This window comes from Gadus chalcogrammus, chromosome 19 (assembly GCF_026213295.1).
Source record: "Gadus chalcogrammus isolate NIFS_2021 chromosome 19, NIFS_Gcha_1.0, whole genome shotgun sequence".
NCBI classification, from domain to species: domain Eukaryota; kingdom Metazoa; phylum Chordata; class Actinopteri; order Gadiformes; family Gadidae; genus Gadus; species Gadus chalcogrammus.
This window is the reverse complement of record NC_079430.1, coordinates 5670626-5679103: the sequence shown is the minus strand read 5'-3', so window position 1 is coordinate 5679103 and position 8478 is coordinate 5670626.

Here is an 8478-nt window from a genome sequence, read left to right as displayed (position 1 = left end):
GCATGGCGGCGGCTCCGTCCAATTGTTCAGCCTTCGCTGATCCGCAGTGTGCGCTGGCACTTAAGGGAGACACAGATTGAGATTGGTTGGATTCAAAATGAGGATACCCAAACCGGCCATTGATTATCTGCGTAATATGCCGACGAGATCCGCGGAGACTCCTGGCGTAGAGCACCCCAGTAGTCCAAAACACAAGCCCTTAAACCTCTTACAGCGAAGACATGCGAGCCCGTCTAGAGTAAGCCAATTTAGGGGTAATTTTCAAGACATAGGAGGTGTATTAGAGCCAGCAGTCTCCAACGTATTAGGTACACTTATCCTGGATTCACTCTGAAAAAAGGGTCCCTGTATACGATTAGAACTGGTGAAAACTTTTATTTTTCCAACTTGGCGAGGCTAGCCCAGAGCTCAGGTTGTGGATTCCGGGGCTGTATACATTAACATATTTTCCAGAGTACTGCTCCGTTTTTTTTCAAATTCATCGCAGCTTTGGGAACACAGCTTCTTCTTTCAACAGAAGCAAGAGTGCTAAAAGAGAAACGTCTCCAATGACGTGAAGCCTGAAGCGATCACATGAACATACTCATATCAGACCACACCGGATATCGGTTATCTAAGTTGGTACAGTGTGTCTTTTAAAACGCATCCCCTTGAATTCCTTCAAGGTGATGCATGTTAGGTAACGCCATTGTGTCTAGTTACTTCACTGTTTCAGGGCCAGTAGATTTTATACCGCCTTGCATTTGTTGATCTCTGATAAAAGAGATGAAAAGGATGTAACATCGGTTTAGCAATTCATTATTGTTTAACAAATGATCTGAGATGCATTTGGTTTGCTTGCTTGATGGAATTCACCTTGAATAACAATTATACTGGTTTGGGCAGGAATAACAACTGTGGTAGGACATTAAGCAAAGCCACATAAACTCACAAGAACTCAAAAATCATCGGCAAAGCCCATTTTCTTCGCATCATTTTTCGTGCTTTAACCTCTTCTGGTATTCTGACAACTCTCAACCAAATTCACTATTGTCGTTTGGATGAACAGTTAAATTGAAGAGCAGCCTTATAAGAGAGTGTCACTTACTAACGGGTGTTTTATTTGATTTTCCCCTCTGTCTGGTAGTCTCAGACAATACATAATAAAACTATCGTGACAAGATGGACTCCCACACAATCAGCGAAAACAATGTCCATCTGTCCATTGCATTCTGGTTGAAAAGCCCTCGCTGTCAGGCCGGGGACTCAGATGAAGCCTTGAAAGCACACGAGTAGAAGAATTCGAAAACGCTAATTACGTTTCATAACGGACTTCTTTTGGATACATTTACATGATTATCGTCCTGTTCTTATGAGCTTCTTCAAAACTACTTGACCCACGGTTGAGAACATTTGCATTGTGGGCACGCCGCCCAAGCTCCAATGCACCATAGGTCATTATAATGAATCATTATTTAAAGCATCATTATTTTAAGTTCAAAATGTGGCCTCTTCAATGTGCTTCGGTTCAGGATTTCATATTAACGAACATGCTGTCGTAATAAAAATAAACTTTATTTATATCGCACCTTTCTCTTAAAACTTGTGGCACAAATTAAATTGGGTACAGAGTACATACTTTAATAATTTGAGTGTATTGCTTTAGAATTCTTTCTACATCAAAAAATATGGTTTGTGTTTGAAACTAATTGTGAACTATGTTGTTGGATACTATATAGCAGTGGAGGCTTCTCCAGTGAGGAGAAGGAGGAAGATCCTCCTTAACATTGTTGGGAATAAAAAATGTAGATTACCCAGACTATTGCAATGAATCCTCCTTAAATATGACTACTTTAATGCCTTTGTAAATGTAATGTTCGTTTCCCTGGGTAAAGGGACATTAGCACCTACTATCGCCTACTGACAATTACTTCAGGGAGGACGTTCCTTCCTCAGCCTTGACACCATTCATTTCCCCGAAAGTGTTGGCGGCCGGTGAATAACATGGGGTTCAATGGGCTTGAGGAGGAAAGCGCTCCTCTGAGTGGGTGTGACTAGCTAAGGGATCTGAATCGCGTCAACATCCATTCACTATTCTATCTATTCCCATTTCCTTTCATCTATTCGAATAGGCTTGAGCCCCGGCTGCGCTGTGAACCAATATGCAGGAGCCCTGGCTGTGGAGTCTAGCCTACGAGAACCAATGAAGTAAATGTAAATGAAGTCCCTCAATCTTAATTGGCTTAACACCATGACCAACATTCTAAAACATCCTTTAACATCCACATTTGCCTCAAACAATGTTAGGCTTACAGCCCATGTAAATAGTGTTGAAATAATGTTATTGTTGTTCTTTCGATTGTTTCTTACGCTGACCGTTCCGTTTGACATTGTGGAAAGGATGTTAGTGAATGATTCAGAGCATGATGCATTTTAAATGGCATCACAATTGGTCTTGTGTCTTAATTTTTCTTAAAACAATTGTAGCTGAAAATAAACATATTATAATCATTGATCATTGAGGGCAAAAATAGTCCCAATGATAGGCCCAGATTTTTTTAATTAGTTTCACAAATTAATAGTAGGCCTGATTTGACTAATTGGCTTTGTATCCTTTCCTTCTGCCCTTGTAGTCCAATACATGCTGCCCACTGATGAAAAACTATTTTGATCCTTTGTGGTATGGCCCTGTCGGGCTAGGTATGACTCGGAGAGTGCATGTTCAGCAGGTGGTTTATTCTTACAGCGACACAAGATAAACAATATTGCGTTCTGGAGGTGGTTCATGAAGCATCTCTCGAAAACAAACAGTTATATTGGGAGTGGGTGGAATGCTAAATAGGCCACGCCTTCATGTTCTAATTTACCCAGGTAAACCTTTGGTCTGTCCTGGCTTAAACGGAAATGGCAAGTGGCCATGTTTGTAGTCTTTAATTAACTACAAAATCATTAAACCTTATATGGTGTTGTCCATTACGTGATGAAGAAACCATTCATAACTGTGGTTAGCTTGAAACATGACATCAGAAATAGCACAGACTAAAATTATTTACATCACCACCAGTTTTCAAAGTACAATGCTGCCACTGGTGGATTTGCATCAATTGTATTCACATAATTATAAAACTCCCTGCTATTTTGTAGTTCACCAAAACGCCCTCAAACAACTTTGGTCTCACATACTTATGCCACCATACGCCACTAACAGTGCAAGCAGGCAAATGGCGACCAAGCGTGCAGTCCTTCCTCCCTCACTTTAAAAACCACCAGCCGCCACTGCTATATAGTTTGTATTGTCACGCCATTTCAAAATGGGCCCTGCCTAGTGACATCCCAAGTGGGTGTGTCCACTCAGATGCATGCTGAATACCATTCTACAGAGTGGACTTTAGTAAATGGTAGGCTCATCTAGGAGGAAACGCCCACTTGTGTGTGATACATTGAAGTAGCAGGGCAGAATAGGTTTTGAAACGGCTTGTAATTGGCCAATCACACTCACACCTGGTGGTAAAATGGGGGCCCTTTAAGCACTTTGCGAATAATGCTCTTGAAAAGTGGACGCGTACGTTTGGAATTGTTTGCTTGCTTTTTTTAATGAAGACCTTGCTTTACCGATGCAGATGGTACAACCAGGATTCACTTGTATCACTCGATTAAATGAGATTCGTGCCGAAATGTCAATATCGGAAGTCAAGTGTGAAGGGAAATTAACCACACAAGAAGAGCCCATAACTGAAAACAGATATCACAAACACATTCTAACATAAGCAAATAAAATAGTGCTGAATTATGATTTCATTATAATTCCCATCACACTGTCAAGATGTAATTTGCCTTCTCAGACACGTTCCCTCACAATAGGCCTACACTTCCTGCCCTATATAGGCTAGACATAATGTGGAACTAAGTAGGATTATGCATGGTAAACTGCCTGTTGCACACCTACGCAAACCACAATGTAATAAGAATACTTTATCAACCCCCTTTTTAAACTGTCAACATCTAACTGCTACTCTGTCTTATTTGTGATCCACATAAGTATCAACAAAATACAAAAAAAGGGAATCTAATTGTTGTCTCTCTACAACGTACATCTTCAAGCAAAGTCTACCGCGTGACACTGTTACTTGCCCACAAACATATTTTTAACAGCAAATGACTCCACTACACACACATGCAAACTGCTTCTCATTGTCAGCTGCTCATTACTCATGCCACCTGATTATGGTAACATCTGTGATAGCATGTTGTATGTATACGGTGAATATCTGTGTCAAACATGCTATGTTGTATTAAATGAGGTGCCTGTAAGATACCTTGATATTGTTTGGTTTGAATCCCCATGAGAGACTGAGCTTTTCATGTGGTCTCTGGGGACATTTTCTTTTCTTCTGTAATCTAATGGTACTTCAGTGTTTCTGTGTGGAAACCCAGAGCAGATTAAAGGGGTTTTCAACAATGCCTAATTTGTTGTGGTGAAAACAGGACAAAATGGCTGCCCTCTCCCTCTTCAGATTTAATTTTAGCAAGGGCAATAATAATAACAAGAATATAATAAAAAAGATGACGCACTTGAGTCAGATTTGTTATTTTCATAAATAATAACTAGAGAAAAGAGATTGCTTGGATGCATTTGCTATTGCTGTTACTAGCAAAAAAAAAAAAAAATGCAGATGAAAGAGTTGGGTGATAATTTGATTGGGGGGTTCAGAAACTATGGTTATTATTAATGAACTAACACATTTCTAATAAATTAACAAAGATTATTTGATCTTTCCATATATTAATGAAGGAAACAGCATCTGTGTTATCGTTGAATACTCTTTCTGTGACATTCTTTCTGTGACATTTTTTTCTCCTGGAGGCTGGCCAACTGCCAAAACAAGCAGACCCCAGATGTAGGTGTTGTGTGTGTGTGTGTGTGTGTGTGTGTGTGTGTGTGTGTGTGTGTGTGTGTGTGTGTGTGTGTGTGTGTGTGTGTGTGTGTGTGTGTGTTTGTATGCTCGTTTGTATGCTCGTTTGTGTGCTTTTAGGGACCCTGTGGCGACTTGTGTCCATGGATACAAGGTGTCCCTATAAAGCAGCAGAATGCCCAATTGTGTGCGAAGACAGTGCATTTAAACAATTATTAGTTTTAAACACACGAATTACAAAATATATCAAAGGAATGTACATAATATAGTTGGTATTAAACTATGTATAATAGTTTAATACCTTTAAATTTTTGTAATGCCACTTTGTACCGTGAGAGGCCACCTGTCAATCGCTGCAAAGAAAATAAATGACAGAAATGAAGATTTAACATTGCCATTGCTGGATTTAACATTGCAATTGCTTGAGTTAACATTGCCATTGCTTGAGTTAACATTTCCATTGCTTTGCATCACTGCTCTTGACGAGAAAAGGAATAAGGTTTGAAACTGAACTCACAACATTTATTTTAGACTGGTTAGTAAACAGCTATTATTGCCAACATTGGCTATGGAGCGATATCATACGAAGGCAGCTTCAGACCGGTGACAATACACTACGGGTGGACACAACACCCTTCTGGTAATAGGCGGCCCCCCTGTTTGTTTGGAGGGCGGTGGACAAATTTCTCCAATTCCTCCACACTTCACCTTCAAGTGACCTTTGAATAAATGGCTGACGGTCGCGCTGCCACACGCATCCTCTCTCCCGAGGTGACCCGTAGCGAGAGGGTGAGGGCATCTTCTGTGATGGAGTCTGAATCCACGCCGGCTAGCCGTGTAACCTTTCCTCCTCCTCTCCTCTTCCTTAAGATGTTTCTCAAACACACTCCCACCTCTGCCTCCACCTCCTCTTCATCGTCCTCTCATTCTTTCCCTCCCTCTTCATCCTCCTTGTCGTCCTCTTCTTTTTTCTCTTATTCGTCCCCTTCCACTTCCTACTCCTCTTACTCTACCTCCTACTCCTCCTCTTCCTCCTCCTCCACCTCTTCCTCCACTTCCCCCTCCCGCTCCTCCTCTTCTTCCTCCTCCTCCTCCTCCTCCTCTTCCTACTTCTGATTTCCCTCGTCCTCTTCACACCCTTCCTCCTCCACCTCCTCCATCGCTTCCTCCTCATCTTCCTCCTCCTTCTCATCTTCCTCCTCCTCCTCCTCCTCCTCCTCTTCCACCTCCTCCTACTTCACCTCCTCTTCCTACTTCTGTCTTCCCTCGTCCTCTTCACACCATTCCTCCTCCACCTCCTCTGGTTGTTTTGAGGTTGCTCATCGATCCTGCTCTGTGGGTGGACAGGGTGTGTTGTACCAGCAGTGGTAAGCTCTCACTGCGAGACGTGGTTGGGGGAGGTTGTGTTGATGGTATGGGGTGTTTCCACTATCGGGTTGCTGAGGGAGAGGCTGGGAGAGGAGACTTGAAGAGAAGGTTGTATCATTTGGGCCTAATGGGTATCTAAGTGGTCTTAATGTGGCTAATAGACTAGAGGCTTTAATCCTTTGGCGGCCATTAAGAACAAATAAAAGCTGACACATTCTGAACAACGTCTCACAGGCAACGAGTGGCTAACTCTTAATGACTTTACCTCAGGGAGTCGGAAAGGACTTGTTGTTTACATTAATGTGTGTAGCAACGTGGGTACAAAAGGAAGGGAGTAAAAAGATGGACGAGATGGTCTAGCAGATCAATTGGGTTTTGAAAAGGTTAGCGGCTGCATCTGTTAACATTTGACCTTTTCCTAGGACATAATAACTGTTTATGAGATTGGAAACATACACAGAGCGATCAATAAGTTGTATTGGGTAATCAGGTTTCAAAAAGACACAAATACATTTATTCACCAAACCCGTGTGTTTGGTCTCATAATGGTCATTATCCGTTGGTAAAATGTTTATTTTTATTATATTAAACATATTGGCTTCATGAATCCAAAACAATTAAAATGGATTTAAGTTTTGATTCGCTAAATTATTTTGTTTGTCATGAGCAGGGCAAACTAAATTACCTGAATTATAACTAGACAATATAATCGTGGAATGGGCGCTATGGTTAATTTGCGGACCCAACAACACCTGTTACACGCACAACAATAACAAAGCATAACACAAATATTCATACAATTGAAATTATGGTTCTTATTAAGCTCCTTTGTATATGTTTTTCAACAGATTGAGGATATTGTTGCTTGTTTTGTAGCTATTTTATTACTCAGAAACATTGATATATTTTCTCTCCATTTGATTGCTGATTCAATAAAGTTACAAGTTTGCTTCAGCTTCTACCATTTAAAATGCCTCCAGGCAACTGCAATATTAATAGTGTTGCTAAATGATGAGCAGTTTCATATGTTATTTTATTTTAAGGGCTAACATTTGGGGTTTGGTGTGAATCAATCAGTAGCTTACTGAAGGGGCTGCAGTTGGCCTGCAGGCCTGCATACGACTGGAAAGATTGGGAACACTGGTTCCTATGGTCTTCTGATATATCGGGTTTGGCTAACAGTCAACATAAAAACTTGGGGGTCGTGTAGCTTAAATACCAGCCAGTGATGCAACTATTGATGAAACATAGGCCTTCAGTGCGTTGTCCACGTTTTTTTCCTACCTCAACAATAAAAGGCGGGTTTAATCTTTTGATGTGCCCATTGATTGAACCACAACACAACGTTTTAAATTAAGTATTTTTTGAGCTTTCACATTAATAGCGTGATTTAAAGGTCTACTAAATGCAACCGTTTTATATGACAACAACGTTGGGAGCCCCAGACACCATCAAAGCTGTCATAAAAAACTGATCCGGCCAACAGAACACTGCTTTCAGCACGTCTCTAATGAGCTGTTACAAAACAAAAGAAGAAGAAAATTCTTAAATATAGGTTGCCATGTTATCCCACTGTTAGATGAAGCGCACAGTTCTTTAATTAGAATGTTGCCAAGTCTTTCCGCTCCAGCTGTCAACCCCAGACGTTAGTTTGAATCCCAGGTGATCTGGTTGACGTTCGCATCTAGATGAACGGAATGCAGTAAAGTGAACAAGGCAACAGGTCTCAGGTCAGAGTGGTAATCAATGTGTAGTGTAACACAGTCAATCTGGGAAGCTAATTATTACAACACGGCATGGGTATTCTTTATATGCAATTACAGAACACAAACAGCGGTATGAATAAAATAATATATTTTGAAGGTTGTAGGCAAGGTATAAAATAATTGGTAAATGGACGGTATTTATGTAGTGCTTACCTAACCTGCTGCCACTCAAGGCTCTTATTGGCTCTCATTATTATTACATATTCATACATAGATTCATACACACATTCATAAACTGACAGCGGGGTCAACAATGCAAGGCAACAGCCAGCTAGTTGAAAGCAGTTTGCGGAGGGTGTCTTGCTCAGGGAAACTACACCATTCAGCTAAGGATTCGGAGATTGAACCAGCATCCTGCTCCACCTCCTGTACTGACGCACATAAATAATCATATAAATATATATTTTATGCATAGGCTACATATTAAAAGGTCAGAATCCGACAAATGTACA